This window comes from Ceratotherium simum, chromosome 11 (genome assembly GCF_057802395.1).
Source record: "Ceratotherium simum simum isolate JZ-2026a chromosome 11, ASM5780239v1, whole genome shotgun sequence".
NCBI lineage: Eukaryota > Metazoa > Chordata > Mammalia > Perissodactyla > Rhinocerotidae > Ceratotherium > Ceratotherium simum.
In genome coordinates, this window is record NC_141910.1 from 40724139 (window position 1) to 40750142 (window position 26004).

The 26004-nt window shown below is 40.6% G+C and overlaps 1 long non-coding RNA gene across 2 annotated transcripts in view; it reads left to right on the forward strand.

Annotated features, from left to right (window-relative positions):
• Window positions 1–26004, forward strand: part of LOC147915984 (uncharacterized) — a 78830-nt gene that overhangs the window by 19200 nt on the left and 33626 nt on the right. The window contains exons 2-5 of one of the 2 annotated variants that reach the window (XR_015553664.1): window positions 18502–18731; window positions 20630–20676; window positions 21851–21905; window positions 22514–22631. This is a non-coding gene — a long non-coding RNA (uncharacterized LOC147915984). The remainder of the gene's footprint in view (window positions 1–18501; window positions 18732–20629; window positions 20677–21850; window positions 21906–22513; window positions 22632–26004) is intronic. The other variant, XR_015553665.1, reaches the window with a different exon arrangement.

Below are 26004 nucleotides of genomic sequence, written 5' to 3' on the forward strand. Positions count from 1 at the left end.
GTTTTCTCAAAAATGACATGACAGCGAACATAGAGCATGAATGACAATGCACAGTGGTTGCGGATATAAGTGATGGTGTGCACAGAGGTCTCCATAAGGTTGCATAAGCCAGAAAATGAAGCAGAGAGGACTGCTGAGTCCCAGGAGTGTGGCCATACGGGCTTGAATTTCTTGATACTTCACTCCTTTTTTAATATATTCTGTTAAAAACTCTATTGATCAAGTGTTCTAGACACTGTGCTAGTATTACGGATATAAAGGTAAGCAAGATAGACCAGTGACTTACAGCTTAATGGGGAAAACAGATAGTTAAATGAGCAGTTATGAAATGGTGTGATAAATGTCACGATAAAGTACAGAATGTTGGGAGAACAAAGCAGGGGCACCCAGCCTCATCAAATGGAGGTCAGGAAGTGGCATTATCTGAGGTCTGAAGGATGAGTAGAGGGTAGCCAGTTGAGGGAGGAGTTTAGAGATGAGGGTTCTAGACTGTGAGTTCTTCTAGTTTGAAGTCCTAGGGGCAAAGATAATGTGGTGTGTTGAGAATTGAAAGAAGTTTACTGTGGGAGGAGGAAGCTCTAGGGCATGAGATAAGGAAGGGAGAAGGAGTTTAGGCTGGAGAGACAGGTAGGGCCCCATCAGAGGCCATGGTAAGGTTAATTTCATCTGAAAGACACTGAGAAATCACTGAAGGGTTTTAAGACAGAAAACGATGTGGTGAGATTCACATTTTAGAAAATCACTCATTGCGATTGAAAGAGTAGATTGGAAGGGGCACAACTAGAGACAGGAAGACCAGTTAGGAAGCTATTACAGATTACCAGTTGATAGATGTTGGGGGTCTGGACTAAGGCAGTGTCAGTGGAAATGAAGATAGTTTGAAGGACTTGGAGGAGGTAAAATAGACTTGGTGAGAAATTTAATATGGATGTGAGTAAGGAGAAGGATCAAGGGTGGCTGGTGTATGAAAGTGCCGTACACATAGTCAGGAACAGGTTTGAGGGGGGAGGATTAAGAGTTCAGTTTTGGACTTGTTGAATTTGGGTCCTGGTGGGACAAGTGGGGATGTTGAGTAGAAGGTGGGTTATATGGGTCTGGAGCTTGAGAGAGTGGTGTGGGCTGGCATTACAGTCATGTGTCACTTAATGATGGGGATACATTTGGAGAAATGTGTTGTTAGGGGATTTCATTGTTGTGCGAACATTGTAGAGTATACTTACACAAATCTAGATGGTATAGCCTACTACACACCTAGGCTATATGGTACTAAGCTTATGGGACCACCATCGTAAATGATCTGTTGTTACCTGAAATGTTATGTGGTGCATGACTGTGTAGATGATAACTGAAATGATGGGAGAGGGTATGAATGGAAAAGAGAAGAGAGCCTAGGATAGAATACTGAGAAATCGACATTTGAGTGGCAGAGGAAGAGAAAGCTCCTGTGAGTAGAGAGTAGGAGGAAGACCAGGGGAGCCTGGGCCATGGAAGAGAGTGTTTCAGTAAGGGAGAGGTTGACAGTATCAAATGCTGAGGATGAGTCAAGTAAAACAAGCAGTGAAGAGTGTCTGTTGGAGCTAGCACAAAGGTACACACTGGCATCTTTGGCAAAAGCAGTTAAAGGGCAGTGGTGGGCCAGAAGCCAGATTTCATTGGGTTGAGGAATGGAAAGGAGAGAAAATGGAGGCAGGGAGTGTAAACACACTTCTTCAAGAGGAGTGGGGCTGTATTATGAAGGGGGTATGGGGCTAAAGGTGCACATCTTATCTATTGATGGGAAAGAGCCAGTAGATAAAAAAATTTGAAGATGCAGGAAAGAGATGGGATAATCAATAAAATGAGGTGAAGGTGGGTGGTATCCCGAAGCTAAGGGGAGGGATTAGTCTTAGGCAGGAGGAGCCTTACTTCACTGGGTGTGAAGGAGGCAAATATGAACACAAATGTGAGCATTTTGCAGATGTGGAGGCAGGAAGTCGTGAAGTGGGGGTGAAAGTGGTAGTCTTCTACTTGTGGGTTGATGTTAGAGACATAACCCCTTATTTCTTTTCATGCATCTCATGAAATATCGTCAGAAATGCTATCAATGAACTTTCTTTTCTAGCTGTGGCTATTGAAGCAGATTCTCCTGATTAAGAAAATGAGAAGAAGGGAGAATTCTATAAGCAATAACCCCTCACTTCTAAGTGAAACAGAGTGAGAGTGCTGCTAATCCCAGGATTATGGCAGTTAACCTATCTGGCCATCCAGGCTGGCTAGCCTTCCTTTGGCTGCCAGCTTTAGGTTAGCACCCATCAGGATGTCAACCATACGGGCTAAACGAGACTGCATCCAATGTCACTATCTTAGCCTTCTACCATTTAGTTTTGGCCAGAACATCTTAAGGATCAAGGAAGATAGGATTTTTGAAAGACCTGTGAAAATTGCAGATGATCAGAAATGTAGTGGAGAGAAATGATTATGTAAGGTGGTATGAAGTGGTGGAAAACAGTGGTATGGAAATTACTTGCTGTATAATTTTAGTTGGGTTCCTTAACCTCACTGAAACTCGTCAGCTTTTCATTTATAAAGTAGCCTTTTCCTACCAGCCCTATAGAATTATCATCAGCCTCCAATGCAGTGATTTTCAGTGTGGCTGGTATTGTCCACTGGGGGTGATTTTGGAATGGATAGGGCAATTTTTAGTTATTGCAATAGTGGAAAGAGTGGCATCTGGTGGAGTGCAGAGATTCAGGAATTTTGTACATCTCACATGCACTTGACAATCCCACAGAAAAATTTTCCACACCTGGTAGTACAATTGCTGGGTCATATGGCAGTTGCCTATTTAGTTTTTTAAGAAACTGTTTTCCAGAGAGGCAGTACCATTTTACTTTCTCAGTAGCAATGTATGAGTGATTCAGTTTCTCCACAATCTTGCTAGCATTCGGCATTGTCGCTATTTTATATTTTAGTCATTCTGATAGGTGTGTAGAGTTATCTAATTGTGGTGTTAATTTACATTTCCTTAATGGTTAGTGATGTGAGAATATTTTTGTGTGCCTATTTGCCATCTGTATATCATCCTCGGTGAAATGTCTGTTCATGTCTTTTCCTCATTTTCTAATTGGATTGTTTGTTTCTTTACCATCAAGTTTTGAGAATTCACTGTATATTCTAGATACTAGTCTTTTGTTGGATATGTGCTTTGCAAACATTTTCTCCCAGTATGTAGCTTGTCTTTTCATCCTCTTAGTCTTTGCAGAGCAAACTTTTACATTTTGATGAAATCTAATTTATCAAGTTTTCCTTTTATGGATCATGCTTTTGGTATCAAGTCTAAGCATTCTTTCCTAGCCCTGGATCCTGAAGATTTTCCTTTACGTTTTCTTTCTAAAGTTTTATAGTTTCGTGATTTATATTTAAGTCTGTGATCCATTTTGAGTCCATTTGTACAAGATGTGAGACTTAGGTTGAGGTTCATTTTTTTGGCCTATGGATATTCAATTCCTCCAGCACCATTTGTTGAAAAGGCTATGTTTCCTTCATTGAATTATTTTTTACTCCTTTGTCAAAAATCAATTAGGATATTTGCGTGAGTCTGTTTCTGCATTTTCTACTCTGTTCCATTGATCTATGTGTGTCTCGCTCCACTAGTACCACATGGTCTTAATTATGGTAGCTATATAATAAGTCTTGAGTAGACTGATTTCTACCACTTTATTTTTTTTTCTTAAAATGTTTCCTCTATTCTAGTTTTTTTGTCTTTCCATATACATTTTTAGAGTGATCTTGTCTATATCTACAAAAACTTGCTGGGGTTTTGATAGTATTTGTATTAAATCTGTATATCAATTTGGGGAGAAAAGACATCTTAACTATGTTGAGTCTTCCAAACCATGAACATGATATGCCTCTCCATTTATGTATGTCTTCTTTGATTTCTTTCATCAACATTGTATGGTTTTCAGCATACAAGTATTGTACATGTTTTGTAAGATTTACACCTAAGTATTTCATTTTTGAGTGATTTGAAATGGTATTGAATTTTTATTTTTGGTATTCACATGTCCATTGCTAGTATATAGAAGTACAACTGATTTTTGTATGTTTATCTTGTATCCTGCAACCTTCCTTAACTCACTTATTAGTTCTAGGAGATGTTTTGTAGATTCCTTGGGATTTTCTATGTAGATAATGATATCATCTGAAAATAGGGACAGTATTATTTCTTTCTTTCTGATCTGTATGCCTTTTATTTTCTTTCTTGCCATAATACCTTAGCTAGGACTTCCAGCACTATGTCGAATAAAAGTGGTGAGAGTAGACATCTTAGCCTCATTCCTCATCTTAGAGGGATGTATTTTTAACATTAAGTATAATATTAGCTGTAAGTGTATTATTGATGTTCTTTATCAAGTTTAGGAAGTACTCTTCTATTCCTATTTTTCTGAGAGTTTTTTTTAAAATCACCAATGGGTGTTGAATTTTGTCCAGGGTTTTTCTGTATTCACTGATATGACCATGTGATTTTTCTTCTTTAGCTTGTTGATATGGTGAATTACATTGATTGATTTTAGAATATTGAACTAGCCTTGCATCCCTGAAATAAACCCCACTTGATCATGATTTATAATTTTTTTATATTACTGAATTCTATTGGCTAATATTCTGTTAAGGATTATTGTGTCTGTATTTATGAGAGATATTGGTCTGTAGTTTTTTTTTATACTGTCTTTGTCTAGTTTTGGTTTCAGGGTGATACTAGCTTCATAAAATGAATTGAGAAATGTTCCTTTCCCTTCTGTTTTCTGGAAGAGAATGCATAAAATTGATGTTAATGCTTCATTAAGCATTTAGTAGAATTCTTCAATGAAACCATCTGGGCCTAGATATTTCTCTTCTGCTCTTTATTATTTCCATCTTTCTGCTTGATTTGGGTTTATTTTGCTCTATTTTCCCCTAAGTTCTTGAGGTGGGAGTTTATATTATTGATTAGAGACTTCCTTTTTTTCTAATATATGCATTTAGTACTATAAAATTCTCTCAGCACTGCTTTAGCTCTGTCCCATAAATTTTGTTATGTTGTATTTTCATTTTTGCTCAGTTAAATAAAATGTATTTTTTGATTTTCCTTGAGGCTTCCTCTTTGACCTATGGATTATTTAGAAATGTGTTATTTAGTTTCCAAGTGTTCGGAGATTTTCCTGTTATCTTTGTTATTGATTTCTGGTTTAATTCCATTTTGGTCACAGAACATACTCTGTGTGATTTTAATTCTTTTAAGTTTGTTGAAGTTTGTTTTATGGCCCAGGATATGGTTTATCTTGGTATATGTTCTGTAGACACTTGAAAAGAATGTGTATTCTGCTCTTGTTGGGTGGAGTGTTCTATAAATGTTGATTAGATTCTGTTGGTTGATGGTATTGTTGAGTTCTTTTATATCCTTGATGATTTTCTGTCTCATTGTAGTATCTGTTATTGATCTAGGGTTGTTGAAGTCTCCAGCTATTCTTGTGGAATTGTCTATTTCTCCTTTCAATTCTTTCAGTTTTTACTTTATATATTTTGCCCCTCTGTTGTTTGGTACATTTACATTTAGGATTGCTATGTTTTATTCATTGCTTGATCCTTTTATCATTGTATAATATCCCTTTCTGTCTCTGATAATTTTCTTTGTTCTGAAGTCAACTTTATCTGATATTAATATAGCCACTCCTGCTTTCTTTTGATTAATTTTTGTATGGTATATCTTTTCCCATTCTTTTACTTTCAATAGTACTATTTATGTTTAATGTAACTATTGTTATGTTAAGATTTAAATCTGCCATTTGATCTTTTGCTTTCTGTTGTTCCTCTCAATTTTTTTTTTTGTTTGTTTCTCTGTTTTCTTCTTCCTGCCTTCTGTGGGTAGAATTCCATTTTGATTTACAAAATAGTGTTTTTGAGTGTTTCTCTCTGTGGAATGTTTTTAGTAGTTGCTGTAGGTATTACTTTACACACATACTCACACACACACCTTATCACAATCTGCTGATGTCAACATTTTACCAGTTTTGCATGAAGTGTAAAAAGTGTACCCCCTTTTATGTGTGTTTTCTCTTCCCTATTTATAATCAAGATGTCTTAAATATTTCCTCTACATATAATTAGAATCACATCAGATAGTATTATAATTTTGCTTCAACCATCAAATATAATTTAGAAGACTCAAGAGGAGAAGGAAAGTCTATTGTATTTACCTATATTTTTGCTTACTGTGTTCTTTCTAAGGGCACTCCTTCACCCCTCTGGAGAAAGACAAGGTGAAAAATACATGAATCATCAAAGATCGTGACTTACTCTGGAGTAGTTCTTTTTTTCTTGGAAGCTGCCATTCCCTTCAGGAATCCTCACTGGATCATGTAATTCATATTTTTTTGCCCTGTGTGGGGATTTGGCTTTTCTGTTTATATGAGTCTCATAAATACAGCCAGGTTGCATGTTTAGCTAGTGTCCCAGCAGGCATCAGAGAGGCAAGTGTGTCAAATGTAAATTAGCATATATAATCTTAACATACTTCCACTAATTGGTTTAATATGTGCTCTGCCTTCAAAGAAGTCTCCCAGGTAATAAATGTTGAATGCTTGGGAATAGAATATAGACTTATACCTCAGCCAAAAATTTAGCTCCTGAAGCCAAGCTTTGGGCAAAGAGACAAAGGGGTTATTTTGTTATTTTTTTTTTAAAACTCTGGATGATTAGTTAGCTAGATAAAGAAACATAAAAGTGATATAATCTCTTTCTAGTTCTCATTAAACAGAATTTTGAATAAAAATAAAAAATAAATATATTAGTATATTAGCTCATTTTAGGATACCTATATGATTATTTCTTTATTGAAAATATGTAAATATATTTCAATAAGGAGAAAAACCTCACTAATTTTGAATAATTGGCTCAGTGCTGTAGAGAAATCCAGTCTTATTTATTTATTTTTTATTGAAATATAATTGATATATAACATTGTATTAGTTTTAGGTGTACAACATAATGATTTGATATATATATATATTGCAAAGTGATTACCACAATAAGTTTAGTTAACATCCATCACCACACATAGTTACAAATTTGTTTTTTCTTATGATGAGAACTTTTAGGATTTACTCTTTTAGCAACTTTCAAATGTACAATACAGTATTGTTACTATAGCCACCATGTTGTACATTATATTCCCAGGACTTATTTATAGAGACCTAGTTTTAATAAGTAAAAATGTTTGAGAAGTATGGAAGATTTGAATGAATATACAGTGTTAATAGTTTGAAGAACTAATAATGAAAGATTGCCAATTAAAAATCCTGACACAATGGCTTTAAAGAAAGGACAAAAATTTTGTCATTGTGACACTCAATGTTAACATGCAAGGAAGTTTCTCAAATACAGTAATTTGGTTATTCAATTAAAATAATATTTTTATTTATCATGTGAGTGCCATTAATTTGTCAAGAAAGCCTTTCTTTTTACAATTGGAGCAAATTCACACTTCAAATTAGAGTATGTCTGAATTAAAATTTCTCAACAGTGGCACTATTGATATTTTGGGTTGAGTAATTCTTCATTGTGTGGAGCTGCCTGGTACATTACAGGATGTTTAGCAGACTCTTTGACCTCTACCTGCTAGATGCCAGTAGCAACCACCCCTATCCCTCAGGTATGACAAATAAAAATGTCTGCAGGCATTGCTAAATGTCCCCGGGGGATAAATTTGCTTCTATTTGACTATCACTGGTCTGAATTGTTGGAATATCCAAAACAGTGCAGTTAAAATGACTAGGTCTTATTGAACATCTATTCTACAATGAACATGAAAGAAAAGATGCCTTTAAATCAGAGTCAGTGATGTCTAAATAGACCAAACTTGATGGCATCTGGGGACCTCCATTTCAATGCTCATTTCAAGGACTGAATTTGGGTGACTATCACAGACTACTTGGTTTACGTATGCTTCTATTTTCCTCCTTTCCTTGACTGGGTTTGGTGGATAACCTGTCTACTCTAAGATAACTTAGAACAGAGTATACTGTGTTATATTCAACATAACAGTTCAAGGATACCCATGCTGGCTAAATACATTGTTGACTTAATTACTGTGGCTTTGAATAAAGAATTTGGACCTCTTCTTTCTGAATAAGTGTTTTATTGACCTTTTCTTTGTAGCTCTTCATCACCCTAATGACACGTTCACTAATTTCAAAAAGGGTAATTCCTCTCCAAAGGCTGATAATTTCAATTAACTGTTTTGATCAAGGGAGGATTTATAAGTCTTTGCCAGTTGGGCTAATTGCTCATTCAAGGCTTTAATTGTTCCCTGGCTAATTTCTTTCTAGGAGGCATCTGAACTAGCCTTTCTTTTGCTCATTAGGTGCTTGGCAGCTTCCCAAAGTAAGCAAAGGTTGACATCTGGTGTGTGGTACTTAGTACACTGGGTGGAAATCAGTGGTGTGATATACACCTCTTTACTACGTGGTGTTGGGTGGTTCAGTTCCTCTCTTTGTGATTGATTCCTCCACAGTGTCCAGCTTCTCGAGTCCCTGATCCTTGAATAAGCACAAGTTTGGGGTTGGGATATCTTGATCCTCCCCTTTGTGGATATGGAATCAGCTATTTGAACATCTCTGAGCATCAGGTTCTTCGCAGTACAATTGTGATAATAAAACCTCTGTTGGTTGTTTTTTGGCATAACAATAAATAGGATAATATATGTGAATGCACTTAAAAAATGAATGTGTGTGGGGCCGGCCTGGTGATATAGTGGTTAAGTTCGTGTGCCCCACTTTGGTGGCCTGGGGTTCACTGGTTTGGATCCTGGGTGCAGACCTACACACCACTCATCAAGCCATGCTGTGGCGGCATCCCATATACAAGATAGAGGAAGATGGGCACAGATGTTAGCTCAGGGACAATCTTCCTCACCAAAAAAAAAAAAAAAACAACAAAAACAAAGAAAAGAATGTGTGAAACCATGTTGAATAAGTAGGAAAATCTGCTATTCTCCAGTCTCAGCCTCTCCGGTATCTAAGGCTGCTGATGCAGACCCAAATATCCTGACTGAATCTAGAGCCATCTTACTCAGTAAGGGATGTCTGGTCAACTTATTCCTAGCTTCACTGCCATTTCACTCCTTTTCTTCTTTCATTCATCAAGGTTTTAGGACCTTCTGTGAGTGATAAAAACTGGGATACAAAGACAGTTAAGACACCTGGCATTATGAAGTAATGACTTTACCTCCATCCACAAACCTTGGTTGAGTAAAATAAATGAGCTCCCTGCTTCTCTAGCTTCATCTCTAGAGGGTGCCTTCTCAGTGCTATTGTAACTTCTGTATGACAGTCAGCATCCCCTGAGCATCTGAGTGCCTTGTTTCAGTGGATCCTGATGCTGAGGATGAAAGCACTCTCCAGAGAAGGGAAAGGTCTTGTTCAAGGTCACACAGATTATTTAGTACTTTGTTCTCAATGCTATTGTCTCCTGATGAGCTAGTGAATGTAGGGCTCAGGCCAAGGTTCTTTTCTCTCTAACGCGTGGGTTCTCCTGAACTTTCATGAGTGTGTCTTCTCTAGTATTGAGGGACTCACTATTTAAAACTATATCCATCTCTTCTTCATACCTGGAAGTCCATCAGCTGAAGTCTATTAAAAAAATCACCTCCTTTTGCTCTCTGCTATTGGGTGGTTGTAGACAGAGTATGGGACTGGTAGAGTGAAGACAACTTGGTTCTTATTTCAGTGCAGACTTGGTGAGGGGCCTTGGACACATCACCAGATGTGCCCATAAGTGAAAGCAAAAGTTGCTACCTTCTGTCTGGTCTTCAGGGAACTTGGAAGGATGTATGAGAGAAAGAAAGGAATGCAGGAGAAGAAGGGTCCTGGATTGGGATTCCAAAAGATAAGGGGTCACCTGCCCTCTTTTATGCAATCTTGGACAAATCCTCACATCTCTTTTTGCCTCCATTTTTCCATTGGTAATATGGAGATGATAATAAATATTTGCCTTCTTAATCCAGTAGGGGTTATGGGGAGAAGCCAATATGGCTGTAGCAGTGAAGAGAGAAGAGAAAATGTGAAGTGGGTGAGATAATATGGGCCAGGAGGTAAGTACTGAGAAGGAACTGAAGAGAGGAGGTGGGGGTATGTTGGTGAAGTCAGCAGATGCAAACAGAGTAGGAGCCACAGGGATCTCAGTCTGGCTGTCTCTTGTAGGAGGTAGACTTGGTTCTGGTGAACAACGGTGTTATATATGGCTTGGAAAGAGGCGAGGAGAAGGGAAGGATTTGTAACACCCTAGAAAGAAGAGGACAAGAGGAAAATTATTCCAGCCTATTTGAAATTGTCAGATTGTTTTCCTTTTGGTTAAGGTTGGTCTAAGAAGAAGAAAACAAAGACCATCAATATATAAGGGGTAAGATGGAGAAATCAAGGAATAGTGAGTCATCTCTGAACCATCATGAGGAAAAAGTCAAAGCAGAAGTTATCAATGCTTTAGATTCTTAGACTATAAAAACCAGTGGAATCTCTGTGAAGGCAGGGGAGAGGAAAAACATGCTCTAAGATGGCGTTGTGTTTCTGGAAGCTTCCACGGGTACTTTTACGTATTAGTCAGAAAATAGTCATATGGCCACACCAAGCTGCAAAGGACACTGGGAAATATAGCTGTGTGCTCAGCTAAAATTTCTATTACTCTGGCTACAGGGGGACAACTGGAAGTCTCTGTCACAAAGATTAAATAAGACAATGTGTGTAAAGCAATTAGCATAGTGCCCGGGACAGAGTGGGCACTCAATGCATGTTAACTTTCCATCTCTTAGTTACACCGGGAGCAGAAAGAATACCAAAGGGAGGCTGGGAGGGGCTGGTGAGTCATGTGCTATTGTTGAAGCCCTCTGGAGAAAAGCTGCTTCTACATGCCTCCAGGAGAGGTATGGAAAGGAAGCAAGATTTGGCCAGGGATTGGAGGTTTACAGTTGCTCTTTTAGTTTTCTGCTTTGAAAATTGGTGTTTCAAAGAGAGATAATCAAAATGGAAATGTGCTAAACTGGGACAGAGGGAAGAGGGTACAGATGAGGCTGAAATGTGTTTAAATGTTCTAAAGAACTTTTAAAACTATTTACATAACAACCTGGGAATGTTTTTTCTAATAAAAATTCTGAGAGAATTAGACACTGTGTGTGAAAGGCTTTAAACCCTTAGGAGGAATGGAGCTATGCAAATCTAAAGTGTTGGCATTAACAACAACAATAGCTTTAATACATGTCAAGCACTTTGCCCTTCAAAAGACAGGACTGCCCTTTCTTAGTGACTAATGCATACCTTCTTTATCTGTGGCAGAATGGAGGGTGAGCTGCCATTTAGTTAATCTCACTGTTTAATCACGGGGCTGGAAGCGTTCCCTTTTCCTCTGTTTCTTTTCTCTCCTTTGCTTCTCTCCTCCCTCTTTATAGAGGGGAGAGTACATGCCCCTTTACTCCTCAATTTCCCTTTTTTCCTCCTTTCAAATTCTTTGAGGAGTTTTGTCTCTTGCTATAGGCCTAACTTCGACTAGCAAAGCCAATATTTTCTCAAGGTCCCTGTTTTTCTTCTGCAAAAATGGAACAATAGTGCCTGTCCCTGGTATATGCTTAGAACTAGGACTCTGATCGTGCTGGGGTGGAGGGAAGAGCATTGGATTTGGAGGTAGAATAAGTGTTTTCTACTATTATTAATGTAGTTATTCTGGAAAAGCCATTTACCTTCGTTAAGCTATGGCTACTGTATTTTTAAAATAAGTCATCATTAAAAAAATTTAAGAGTATTTGTGAGGATCAAATAATGGATATGAAGATGCTTCAACATCCATAAAGCTCTAAACAAATATTATTATCTTATAGGGCAGAGTGGGGTCCCAGTTTGCCAGTGTTGGGGGAGGAAGAATGTCATCTACCCACTCCGGGTCCTTTCTGGCTGGGCTACAAATTAAATTGACATGAAACCGAATAGCAGGAGAAAATCAAACAAAGTTGAATAACATGTATACATGGGAGAAACCAGGTAAACTGAGTTTCTCAACAAATGGTGGAGGTTTTCACCTTAAATAGATTTAGATAAAGACAAAGGAGGATGTTCGGAGTGGGGAGGGAGACAGGAGGGAGACAGAAATCACAGTAATTAACAGTATACAGATTTAAGTCTTCTCCTTCTGTACTGATAAGAGTTTCTAGAGATAAGGTCATCCGCCCTCTTCGCAGTACAGAGAGGGAGATACATTTACAAATGGAGATTTCCCTTACAAATGTAAATTATCCATACCCAGAGTTAAATTCATTTAGGCAGTTAGTGGGGGAGGTCAAATATCCGTCAGAGAAACTAATCAAGGTAAAGAGATGTATTTTGGGGTGGCCAATTTTGATCTCCCACGCCAGGCAAGTGGAGATCCAGGAATGCACTGTAATTGATCCTACTTATAAATGCCAAGGTTTGTTTGCCTCTGCAAGTGGTTTGCCCCTTTTTAGGAATAGGGATGTTTCATAGAGTCATCTATTTATTTGACAATTCCAACACACATTTTTTTGTGTCTCTGAAGTATAAGGTGCTCTCCTGGGTACTGGACACAACAATTCCTGGCCTCGTGGAACTTATGTGGGGAAGACAGGTAATAAACAAGTAAACAAATAATTAAATTTACAATTCCAAATTGTAATGTGCTAGAAAGAGAACTGACAGGGTTGTGGTAGAGAATTCTGGGCTGTGGGTTGGAAGAGCTGCCCTCTGCAGGCCCTCTCTAGGATGTGGCTCTCTGAGCCAGAAGGAACCCTGAGACAGCTCTGGTCTTTCTTCTCATCCTTGGTTGGACCTCCACTTAAGTATCCAGACTCAGAAGAACTAATCTTATTTAAGAAGAGCTGCCCTTAGCCATTGCCCCATTGCTGTCTGCCTTCTGCCCCCCGCTGGGGAGGACATGCTGCTTCCTTGCCCACTCTGCCCACCACCCACCCCCCCACCTCCTTCTGACCTGGACCTGGGCCCTGGGATCTGCTGCCTCAGTGTCTCCCACCACCTGTGTCTCACCAACAGAGGGCAGAGACTCCTAATTCTCAAGGGAAGGGCCCTTCCCTAAGCCTTCACCCTGTAGCAACCCGGCCAGCTTCTGAGATGCCAGCTCTCAGGCCTGCAGGCTGAGTGATGCCAGAAACAATCATTTTGGGAGCTGACTAGATTTTTATCAGGAAGCTAATGAAGCCTGCTTCCTTCTCATGCATGCCTCCCTGGGACAACTTGGCATTGCTTTAGGTGGCCCACTTAGCACCTGCTTTCTGGATCAGGCACTCTCTGGGAAGCCAGCAGGAAGCTTGTTGGCATTTATTTCCTTTCTCAGCTTTAAAAACGCTGCCCTCTGAGTAAACCAAGTAATTGCCATGAAATAGATCTGGGAAGTCACATCTGGAGACGAAGGGTAAAATGTCAGTGGCAGGTGTTTACATGATTTTGCTACCCTGGGGGTCTGATGGTCCGATTTTGGCTACCCAGGAAGACAACGACCTGAGAGGCGGTGTGGTGTAGTGAGTGCCCTGAGCTTGGAGTCAGAATATTTAGACTCTGCTCCTAACCATGTGGGTGACTTTAGGCAAATCACTTCACCTCTCTTGTCTCAGTTCCCTTATTTGTAGAATGAGAGAGATGGGCTAGATGATGTCCCTAGAACTTTCCACATCAAATAATGAGATTTTATGTAGCATTGCTAAATATAGTCATTGAAAACAATACTTTACAGTCTCCTTCCTTCCTTCCCTCCCTCCCTCCCTCCTTCCTTCCTTCCTTCCTTCCTTCCTTTCTCCCTTCTTCCCCCCTCCTTCCCTCCCTCCCTCCTTCCTTCCTTCTTTCCTTCCTTTCTCCCTTCTTCCCCCCTCCTTCCCTCCCTCCCTTCTTTCCTTCCTTTCTCCAGGAAAGGGAAAGCAGAGGCTAATTCTCTGCCGGTGATTCTTCAGTTGCTATAAATTGGTGACTTAAATTCTTTGTTTATGACTGATGTATAGTTTCTGCAGAACTGGAAGGCCCACCCTGAGTGGCCTCTGGCCTCTCCCTCAGGAGAGTGGGTTCAAGAAAGTGATTGAATTATTCCTCTAATCCCAGGGACAAGGAGGAGGAGAAGTCAGGCATTGGGTGGACAGGCCAGACGGTCAGTAGGGAATTGGGATTATTGCTGTCTCTGCTGTTGGCGCATGTGCTGGCTCTTCTCTGCCCGCCCGACACCGCCCTCTTCACACGCTCTGCCAGTTCTGCCCTGCAGAACTGGAAGGTGGGAGGAGAGGGAGGTCAGGGTACTTGTTTGTGCTCATTCCTGCCTTGGCATCTGGTCACACCCCTGACTATGGCTCTCCCACAGCTTGCACCCTCATTGGGCTCAGGTGACACTATTCTGTTGCTTATCCCTTCATCTCCAGGGGCATTAATGGCTTCCTGCTGGGTGCGTTTGTTCTCTTAATCCTGCCCACATTTCTGCAAATAGTCCCATGTGGGGTAAATTATGTTTCTTGTCAGGTCCCTAATTGTTACAACATCCAAAGAGGGCATGAAAAGCAACCAAGAGTGAAGATTATATTTCTCTGTGGTTCTCAACCGGGGCTGAACATTGGGATCTTCTGGGGAGTTTAAAAAATACTGTACTTGGGCCCTATCCCTAGACATTCAGATTTAATTGGTCCAGAACAGAGCCCAGGACTGATATTTTTAAAAAGTCTCTGATGTGCAGCCCGAGTTTGAAACAACCAGTACAACTGATTGGTATTAATTGTTGGGTTAGGGGAAAATGCATCTTTTTCCTGAGAATCAGGGTCATTTCCTTGGTTATAGAGGCTCACTGTTTTTTTCTTTTAAAGTTTTTACTATAGAAAATCTCATACATACACAAAAATAGGTAGAGTAGAGTAATGAATATGTACGTACACATCACCCAAATTCAGCAATCGTCAACTCACGGCCCATCAAATGTACTTGTACCATTTTATACACTGACCAGCAATGTAGGAGTGTTCTGGTGGCTCTACGTTTGGTACCGTTAGTCTTTTTAATTTTTGTCGTTCTCATAGGAATGAAGTGATACTGTGATTTTAATTTTCATTTCTCTGATGTCTAATGATGTTAATTACCTTTTCATGTGCTTATTGGCCATTGTGTGTGTATTTAGAAGTGTCTACATGTATTTGCACATTTTTAATTGTGTCTTTTATCTTTTTATTGTTGTTTTGTAGAAGTTATTTACATATACTGAATACAAGCTTTTGTTTCTTGGTCACATATATATATATGCTGAAAATAGTTTTTCCCAGTCAATGACTTGTCTTCTTTTTCTTAGTGGTGTCATTTGATGAATAGACATTTTTAATTTTGATGAGGTCTAATTTATCAAGTTCTTTCTATTATGGCATGTGATTTTTGTTCTGGTTCAAGAAGACTTTGCCAACCTTGAAATCATGAAGATATGTTTCTATGATTTCTTCTGGAAGTATTAAGATTTTGTGCTTTGCTTTGAAATCTCTGATCTATCTTGAGTCAATTTTTGTGTATGGGGTGAGATTGGTTTCAGTTCATTTTTGCCCATCTAGATATCTCTTTGTTCCAGCAACATTTGTAGACAAGATCCTTTTCACCCTTTAAATTGGCTTGGTAAAAATCAATTTGTTGAAGTCAATTGAGTTTGTGTGTGTGTCTATTTCTAGACTCCTTCTTGTGTTCCATTTATCTATTTGTCTATCCCTATCCAATACCATACTATATCAATTACTATGGTTTTATAGTTAAATCTTGAAATCAGGTAGTGTAAAGCCTCCAACTTTATTCTTTTTCAAAATTAAGTATTTTTTTTTTTTTAAAGATTTTATTTATTTATTTTTTTCCCCCCAAAGCCCCAGTAGATAGTTGTATGTCACAGCTGCACATCCTTCTAGTTGCTGTATGTGGGACGCAGCCTCAGCATAGCCGGAGAAGTGGTGGGTCGGTGTGCGCCCGGGATCTGAACCCAGGCCGCCAGCAGCGGAGCGCGAGCACTTAACCGCTAAGCCACGGGGCCGGCCCTCAAAATTAAGTATTTTAGATCCTTTGAATTTCCTCATAGATTTTAGAAGCACATTGTCTATTTCTTCAAAATAGCTTGTTGACATTTTTATGTATAACATTTAATTTATAATTAAACTTAAGGAGACTGTATATCTTAACAATGTTGAGCCTTGTATTCCATGAACCTGACATATTTCCCCATTTATTTAAATCTTTTAAAATTTCTCTCAGAAACGTCCTGGAGTTTTTAGTGTAGTGGTCTTGCACATATTCCACTAGATTTATTTCAAAATGTATGATACTGTTGCTGCTTTGTACATTTAAAAAAATTTGTTTTCTGGGCCGGCCCCGTGGCTTAGCGGTTAAGTGCGCACGCTCTGCTGCTGGCGGTCCGGGTTCGGATCCCGGGCGCGCACCGACGCACTGCTTCTCCCGCCATGCTGAGGCCGCGTCACACGTACAGCAACTAGAAGGATGTGCAGCTATGACATACAACTATCTACTGGGCCTTTGGGGGGAAAAGTAAATAAATAAATAAATAAATAAATAAAATTATAAAAAAAATTTATTTTCTAATCCTTTGTTGCTAGTATATAGAAAATTCTAGTTCCCAATGATTCCAACATAATTACTCATTTGCGTTATCTCATAGCAGTCCCACAACAAAAATATTAAAACCATCACCAATAATACAATTATCAAAATTAATTTAAGCATCTTTTCAGTTCCTTTTTATGTTAATGTAGGGGTCAGCCAGTTATGACTATGAGTTGGCTGCCTGTTTTTGTCAGTAAAGTTTTATTGGAACATAGCCACTTTCATTCCTCTACATACTGTCTGTGGCTGCTTTCTCACAATATTGGCTGAGTTGAGTAGATGCGAGAGAGACTGTATGGCTTGCAAACCTAAAATATTTACTATTTGTCCCTTTAAGAAAAAGTTTGCTGATTTCTTCCCTAAACAGCGTTTCTCAATGAGGGCAATATTGACATTTGGACCAGATAATTTTTTGCTGTGAGGCACTGTCTTGTATTGTGTCTTGTGTATGCTGCTGTCCAGCAGCATATCTGGTCTCTATTTACTCGATGCCACTAGCAACTCACCCCTTGTGATAATAAAAAATGTCTCCAGACATTGTCAAATGGCTTCTGGGGTCAAAATTGCCACTAGTTGAGAACTGCCGCCCTAACGTATATCCTACTAGGGATAAGCTGTCAAATTACTGTATTTTAAAGTTTTTTGAAACAGTTTCTTTGTGGTTATGTCATCAAACCAATAAATACTTAGATCTATTGGGTTAATTTTTCTTTTGAATCTTAGCTTTGTTTTAAAATTTAATTTGTTTTATAATTATATAAATATATGGTTCCAAAGTCAAATCTGTAAATTAAGATATAGTTGGAGAAATCTAGCTTCTAATTCTGTCCCTTCCACCCTGGTCTTTACTTACTGCTATAAGTAGTGAGGAAGAAAAAGTTACTCTGTCCCTCAACTGTATGTTTGTTTCTTTCTTCTTTTTTTAAATATAAAAATGGTCCACTCTTTCCAGGACAAGGAAAAGGATGGACGTGTCATCCACGGCACATGCAATACAACAAGTGCCAAGCTGGAGTGTATATGTGTGTGTTTGCGTGCGTGATTGTGTCTGAATGGTTTGACATATGCCTTACAGACCACTCCAGGTGCCTTCCCCATTTTGCCAGCTATTGTCTATGTCACTCAGGGTCCCAGTGGGAAACAGATGCCATACCAATGGGGTAATTGAGGAGATGATAGTAAAAGGACTATTTATAATGGTGTGGGCAACACTAAGGGAAACCAGAAAGGGATGATGCATCACTCCAGGGCTAGGAGCCGAGGAGCCATTCTCTCTTTAGGCCTGAGGAGCAAGAGAGGGAGTGGTTATGGGAGCCCAGAGAGAACAGCTTTCTGGAGAGGGCTGCCCTTGTGAGAGGTGTGCACCCAGCTCAGTTGACCTGGAAGGGAGGGAGCTAGATGATTTTAAAAGCTGATTTTACCTTCTTTTTTCCTTCCAATACCCAACTGGTGCTTCTCAATGTCTGGGACTAACTGAAGCCAAGGGGCTAGGGAACATACTGATGCAGTCTGTACTTGTCAACCTCCGGTGGCAGAGTCAGATGGAAATGGGTAGAGAGCGGATTTGAAAGGGAAAATGGGAAATAACCAGCACATTGCTTGTTTCAGCTACTTGTATGGAGGAAGGGAATCAGCCTCCATGGAACAATCACTATTTGCTAGGCTCTGTGCCAGACCCTTTGCTATCCCATTCCTGTAACACAACGTTGCTTGTTCCTGTGCCTCAGAGGAGGAAGCACTCGATGACTTACCTCAGGCCTGAAGTGGGATTCAGAATCTGTGCTGACTCATTTCAAAGTTGTTGTCTGTGCATTACACCGTGATGACTCTACTAATACATGTTCTATCTTGTGCCCAGGGAGACACATAGAAAAGTAGGACTTTCATGCTGCTTTATATGAACATTCTTTCCTGCAATAGAGAATAAAAAACTAGGAAAGAGGTAGCTAACTCAAGGAAGTTGTCTTCTCTGCATCAGAGGAGAGCACGGGGCTGATAATGACCTGCTCGCAAAAATAAGGAGCTGGAGACCAACGGCACTTGAGTGGTTATCAGTGGTTAGCATGTCACTCCCAATCTGCGTCTTTGGTAAGTGTATCCTTTACTGGGTCCCTTCTCATGCGTTCTCACTTAGCATTAATGGGGCCTTGGGGATCCATGGATGGAACTGTATTTCAATATGATTGGTCCCTTTGTGATACAATGTATTTTATTTGTGCATTTATAGACTTTACTGAGTGACGTAGGCATCCCACCATGCAAAAGATTGAGAACCCCTGTGTGACAAAGAATTCAACACTGGTTAGTCATAGAGGACTTTAGTTTTAATGAGGATACAATCAAAAATCACACATCCCTTGTATAAGGGCAGGAGAGGCACTAACAGGATGCCCAGCCTCACTGTTCTAAATGGGTAAGGGAAAGGCCATGCTTTCATTGGACAGAGAACAAAGAAAGCAAGCACGCCAAAAAACATTTATTATGTAAATATCAGGCATTGTAGTAAGAGATAAAAAACAAGCGACGGACGCACCGCTTGTTAAGCTATGCTGTGGCGGCATCCCATATAAAGTGGAGGAAGATGGGCACAGATGTTAGCCCAGGGCCAGTCTTCCTCAGCAAAAAAAAAAAAAAAAAAAAGAGGAGGGTTGGTATTGGATGTTAGCTCAGGGCTGGACAAAAAAAACAAAAAAAAACAAGGGAGGGGCTGTAGCTATATTGCCCTCCTCCTTTGCTCTTCCCAGATATTAGTATATTCTTGCTTTGTTTGGTGTGCAGGTTTGTTGTTTTTGGTTGACGAAGTTGAGGTGGTGTGGGGTTGGAAGACTCAAGGCTTTGCTGACCCCATGTAAAACCATAGCAAGACAAAGTCACAGAGGCATAGAGTCAGAAGAGACATCAAAGCCCACGAGATTCAACCTCCCACCTAACGAAGGACTCTCTTACATAACTTGTGTGACAGCTGGTCATCTGGCCTCTGCCTGATATGCGGAGCTGGACCACTCAAGACCCTACAGGGCCCAACACTGCCTTTTGTTGGCCTTAATTTAGCAATAATGAAACTGCAGCAACACCACCACCAACAGCATTTATTGAGTGCTTACCGTATGTAGGCCACCATGCTAAGCATTTTACGTGCATGATCTCCTGTAAGCCTTAAAATGACTCTACAGGATTGGTGATCTTACCTCCATTTCATAGATGGATGAACTGAGGCTTGGTGATTTGCCCTCATAGCTACTGTCACAGGTGTGTGTGTGTGTGTGTGTATTTGTGTTTGTATGAGTGTGTGTAAAATAAATATGCAGTACTCTGCTACTCCTCCCACAAGTAGAGCCCCAACATGCTGCAGGAGATTGACAGGACATTATCATGGGTGTCTCAGACAGGCCTATCCTTTGGTGACTTTTTAAACTTATTTGGAATTTTCTAGAAATTATAATTTTTCTCCCCAGATAACTTATTGGGGAGTTAATGTATATATTTATCCTTTTCCACCTCCTTTTTAAAAACTATGTTAGTCTAGTGGGTATCTAAGGATGAGTCTTGGAGATTATGACCTGAAATGCTGTTTGGGTTGACTTGCCTCTTAATCCAGCTCCAGACGGCAGCTTCAGAGCCTGTAGGTAGGACATTTCTAGGAAGATTTCCTCCTGGTATTCCTTCAGTAGCTGACTCGAGGTGGTGCTGGGGGGTGACTGGCATTGTTGATGAAAAGAGGGGTCATCTGCCCAGAGACAGACTTCCTCCTCTGTAAAATGATGCGGGCGGGTGCCATGGGTGCCTGAGGGTCTTTCTGGCAGTGACCATGTGTGAGTCTATGAACCTGAAAATGAAAAATGTCAACATGGGGATAATAGAGAACACAACATTGGTTGGCTTGGGGGAATAATAAAGAAATTTTACCATAGATAAATTTACTTTCATCAAATTAACTTAATCACTTATCATTGCTAAATAAAAATGGAACTTTTTTTTCCATCAAGGCTGAATGCTCAACACGTGATGGACCAAGTCCCTGTTCAAGAAAAAGGTACTTTGTAATTTTTAGTGTGACCACTGGGTGATGCACTTGCTCCACAGTGTTAGTAAAAACCACCCTGCACTTGCAGGCGAAGGGGGTCTGCAGGTGGCTGCGGAACCCACTGCTCAGTAAGGAGAAATACACAATGGTATAGCTGGAGGGGACTTCTGGAGTTATCTGATTCAATCCCTTTTATGTATTTTATTTTATTTTAATTGCATAAATGATACATAAATACATTTTAAGTGAAAGGATTCAAGTTTTATATATGTCCCTCCTCTCCTCCTCCTCACTCTCCCTCTGCTACGCTCATTCCCCATCCCAGAGAAAACCCCTTGTTAACCTTTTGGGGTATTTCTTTAAGGTCCTTTCTATGCAAATAGACAATTTGTATGTGTACGTGTACACATATGTCTTTTCTTGATAAGCATCCATGCAACCTCCTCATTTTGTAAGTGAAGAAAGACAGGTAGGATTTGGAGCCAATATGGTTTTGTGGGAAGGGCCTGTGCTTTGGAGTCACACAGACTTGGGTTTTAAATTTTGATATTGCAACTTAATAGTGCCAACTTTGGCCAAGCTATTTAGCTCTCATCTGAGCCTCATTCCCTTCATCTTGCAAGCTGTTCAGGTGTCCTAAATAAGACTAATACATGCAAATGCTCCTAGCTCAGCTGGCCTGGCCGTAGGTGTTGGTTTCGTTCTCTACCACTCTTTGCCAAGTTCATACAACTCATTAGTGGAAAAGCACAGTTCTCCCCATCCTGTGCCTCCCAGGAACCTTTGAAAGATGTGAGTACCTGTGTACACACATTATCGTATGCAAACTCCAGCTTAATGACCCAATGACCTATAAGTACGAATCCTGCTGTTGCCAAAGGCTTCCCTGGCCACTTTGTGTCTTGGTTCTGTCCAAGTCCAGGGAAGAGCTATATTTGAGGGCTGGAGGGGAATGCCAGGGTGCAAAATGGCACAGGAATTCAGAAAGGCTCAATCAACTGGGGTTCGAGTTCAGACTCAGCTCAGTCTCTAAGCTTGTACAAAACTCCCAAGTTCTCTGTGCCTGAGTTTCTTTATCTGTAAAACTAGAAAGATGAATTTGGACCCCAGTAGAATTGATACTAGTAAGAAGATAAATACGCCATGAAGCTCGTGAAGCTTTCCTTTTTGCCTTGTTTTCCAGAAAGCTCAGAGCCAATGTGAATTGAAAGCACTCTCCTTGTCCCTGGGTTTCTGGGGTAAGTATCTTCCATTTCATGGTTTAATGTTGGTTATTATTTTATTTTAATTAATTAACTAATTTTTATTTAGGTAAAATTGGTATAAAGTATTATGTATGTTTCAAGTGTACCACATCACAATTCAACATTGTAGTATACACTACAAAGTGATCACCACCAGAAGTCTAGTTCCAATCCATCACCATACAATTGGGTTATTATTTTTGTGGTGTGAACTGTGGATCTATGAAGGTGGAGGTGAGGAGATAGGCTGGACTTCTTGCTAATCCAGACGTGTGGGGGCTTCAAGCATTGCCCTTTGGGATACCATGGGTGGGAAGGGATTCATCCCTCCTTTTTAAATTTCCCACTCTCAGTTTTGCATAACAATCCCTGATATTTCATTTGGCCATTTTAGAAAATACTTTCAAATGGGTATTTGAAAATAGTTATTTAAAAATAGATCTATTATCTTATTTGATCCTCACAACCGTCTCTGAGGCTGGATTGAAAAGCAGCAGGCACACGTGACACTAGTTGAATGGTGTTTTATAAAAACAACACAACCTTAAAAACACTAAAAACAAAACAAAATAAAACCTAGAGTAACAGCTTATCTGTTTCAGTCAAGAAAACTCTTTCCTGAAGTACGGAGCTGGCTTTAGATGCAAGTAAATGGCAGACAGCACAAGTCTTCCACGGGGTCAGCAGCTCTGCAGGTTGATGGATTTGTTCTATCCCCAGGTAGGCTGAGCTCCACCAGATGGGCCTGAGGCTCCCTTGTCTCTGTCTTGTTGTCCGCTGCTCACTGAGTGATAGCTCTTCTCTTCTTTTCCCTGTGGTGTGAATCTCCCTTATGGCCACCACATGGTTTTCCTCAGGAGGAGGAAGGGGCTATTTACCCCACCTTTGAGCTCACAGGTTACTATGGGACTTGACTCTGCTGCTGTCCACGAAATGGGAACTGCCTCTCCTCTTGGTTCATATCCTGCCTAAAAAGACCAATGAATCTAACCGGGTTCCGGGGGCGGGGTCCTGGAACTCCCCTGAGGGGACCCTCTCAGGGACTCCCTGGACCCATGTTTTTAGAAACCTGGATTCTTCCCGAGAGACAGAAGGATTGATCTTCCAACTAAAATGAAAGGATGAAGAAACAGACCTCAGAGTAGAATCTTTCAGTCCCTTTCCAAAGTAGCCCATTCCTGTTAATTCTAGAATTAGCTTGCTGTGGGATGAACAAGAATGACTGTTGCCACTTTGGCTGGTTTTCTCTCATCCTCAGGCAGGTGAGGTGGGGAAGCAGTTGCAGACTTTGGTTTTAAAGAATCTTTTGCCGTGATGTAAATGCTGAGCTTTCGAATGGAAAGGAAATAGGCGATTTGATGATGGTGGAGCTATGGACGGACCCCTTCACATCTCAGCAGAAGGGATGGGAAATAAGCTTTGACAATCTTCCCTGAAGAGGCTTAAATGAGTGACTTATTTTTCTTTACCAGAGTTAGAGTTGGGCACAGCCTACAGTCACAGCTGTGAACTGTGCTCCCGGTAATTCTGTTGAAATAGAATTTCTTCTCTTTCCTGCATGAATTGCTGCTGACAGTGTTTCAGCATCTTCCTTGCCAACTGTCTCCCATTGGAGAGTCCTGTCTCTGAGTAGAGCTGTACCTAAGCCATTCAGGTAAAAGCTGCCCAGAATTAAGCAGAAAAAAGCCTGCTAGCAACAGCCGTGTTAATGGTTGCTATCTTGCCTCCGCAGGAAGCCTGGCAGCTTCTTAAAAATGCAAAGTCAGCTAAGGTGGTGCAGTACTGAGAACTGATTAAGAAAGCCTCGCTATTCAATTCTATCTCTTTAAATGAAATGATTTTCAAAATCCCAACAGTTTAGTTGCCAAAGGAGAGGGAAGAAAGCCAAAGCTGAAGGAGAAAAAAAAAAATCACTTTCCAAAAACAGGGGCTATTTTCACAATGAAAGGGACAATCAGTTTTGAACTGCTGCTGTGGGGCCAAAGACAGCGGTGCTGCAGATCTGGGCTTCGGGGCCTGTCTGTAAAGTGTGCAGAGGACCCTGTCACTTGGAAGGAGGCTGCTGACTGAGACGCCTTCTGGTTCCACTCAGCCTGACTAAACTGTCAGTCCTACAACAGGGCTGCTCCCTGACTCCAGGCCTCTGACTTAGAGTGCTTACTTCAGAAACCCTTCAATTGTAAATTCTTTCTTTGCCCCTTTGAGATGTAAATCTTCTCCCAGCCTCTTGCCAGTTTAATAACCCAGGAATGTCTTTCTCAAGGACGTGAGAGCCATCTCTGAAATGTAGTCATCAGGAAGGCTAGTGCCCCATCTCCCAGTCTCTGTGGGCAAGTAGGAGTCTAACTTCCGTAAGCGCCAATTAGCAAACGCCGACGGCCTCATCACACTGATCAACCTCCCTCCTAACTTCCTCCAGTACTTTTCCACCAGCTCACCCCAACGCTTAACCACTCTCCTCTCTTGCCTTTTGTTCAATCTCTCTTCTCTATTGCAAGAGTCTTGAGTCAAGTCTTCCTTGCCTGTTTAACTCTGTCCGGTGCAATTTTTCTTCAACACTGCTCCATCCAAACCTCTTTCTGAGACTCTGGAATCATACCACCCCTGTGGAGCAACTTCTTCTTCCCAGATGGAACAACCTTGGGAGATGTCCTCCAGCTTCACTTCCCGACTGGAAGAACCCCCTTCCAGTTCCTCCCTCTTCCTTCTGTAATCCTGAAAATGCTCACAGCAGTACTTCCTTGGGAGAGAGGACACAGGGAAAAGGAAGGGAGGGGCCATCCACCCCCATCTCTTGGCTGCTCCTTAGGTCTAATCTCTTTTTCTAGAAGGTTCTCTCTGTTTGTAATTTTCTTTTAAAAATACATTTTTATTTCTTGGGTGGGGAACAAATTAGAAATGCTATGTGCTGTTGTGAGAGAGAATATCTCTTGAGCAGCTGCACTGGGGTTCCATGAGTGTCTCAATGGCCTTACTTTGAGAAACGTGTGGCTCACTGGGTGGAGAGGATCCTATTATGTGTGGTGCTTTAGAGCCTGGGCTCTGGCGTGTGCCTGGCTGGGCTGATTCTCACCTCCACAGCTTGATGTGTGACCTTGGGCGAGTGAGCCAGGTCTCTCCCTGTGCCTCAGTTTCCTCCCCTGTAAGATGAGGGCTACATCATAGAGTTGTCATGAGGATTACATGCTTACGTGTAAAATGCTTACTGCAGCGCCTAGCACAGAGTAGCCTTCCAATAAATGCTTAGCCATCGTCATCATTAGAGTATGCACATCTTTTTTCCTGGAAGGATGCACATACAGTTGTTAACAAAGTGACCTTTGGGGAGAAACAGACTAGGGCGGGAAATGTTTCCTTTTGATTTTGTACTTTCTTGTACTGTTTCAACTTTTTAACCCTATACTTCTTTTATTTAAAGATTTTAATTAAGTCAACATATTTTCTTTCTGGCAATTAAGTGAAATAGCCCATTGATAGCAGGAGAGGAAATGCTTGTCTAGAAACAATGCTTTAATAAATTGGTGCCGGGCTGGCCCTGTGGCTTAGCGGTTAAGTGCGTGTGCTCTGCTACTGGTGGCCCAGGTTCGGATCCCGGGCGCGCACCGACGCACCGCTTCTCCGGCCATGCTGAGGCCGCGTCCCACATACAGCAACTGGAAGGATGTGCAACTATGATGTGCAACTGTCTACTGGGGCTTTGGGGGAAAAAACAAAGGAGGAGGATTGACAATGGATGTTAGCTCAGAGCCGGTCTTCCTCAGCAAAAAGAGGAGGATTAGCATGGATGTTAGCTCAGGGCTGATCTTCCTCACACACACACACAAAAATCGGTGCCATTTCAGAATAAAATTTAGTCTTAAAGAGCCCACTTTACAAAATGGAAAACAAACATTTGAAGCAAATGCTCCTTATTGCATAATCCCTTCTGCTAAATCTTTTTGATTTGATTGACTTAAATTTACATGGTAATCCAACGGCGTCACTGCTGGGAAGACACTTAGAGAGTTTCAGATAGACACTGCCAGGCAGAATGACACCATGACGGATTTTGGGGTGGAGAAAAAAAATGTGTTGTTTTCAAACTGATAGCAGA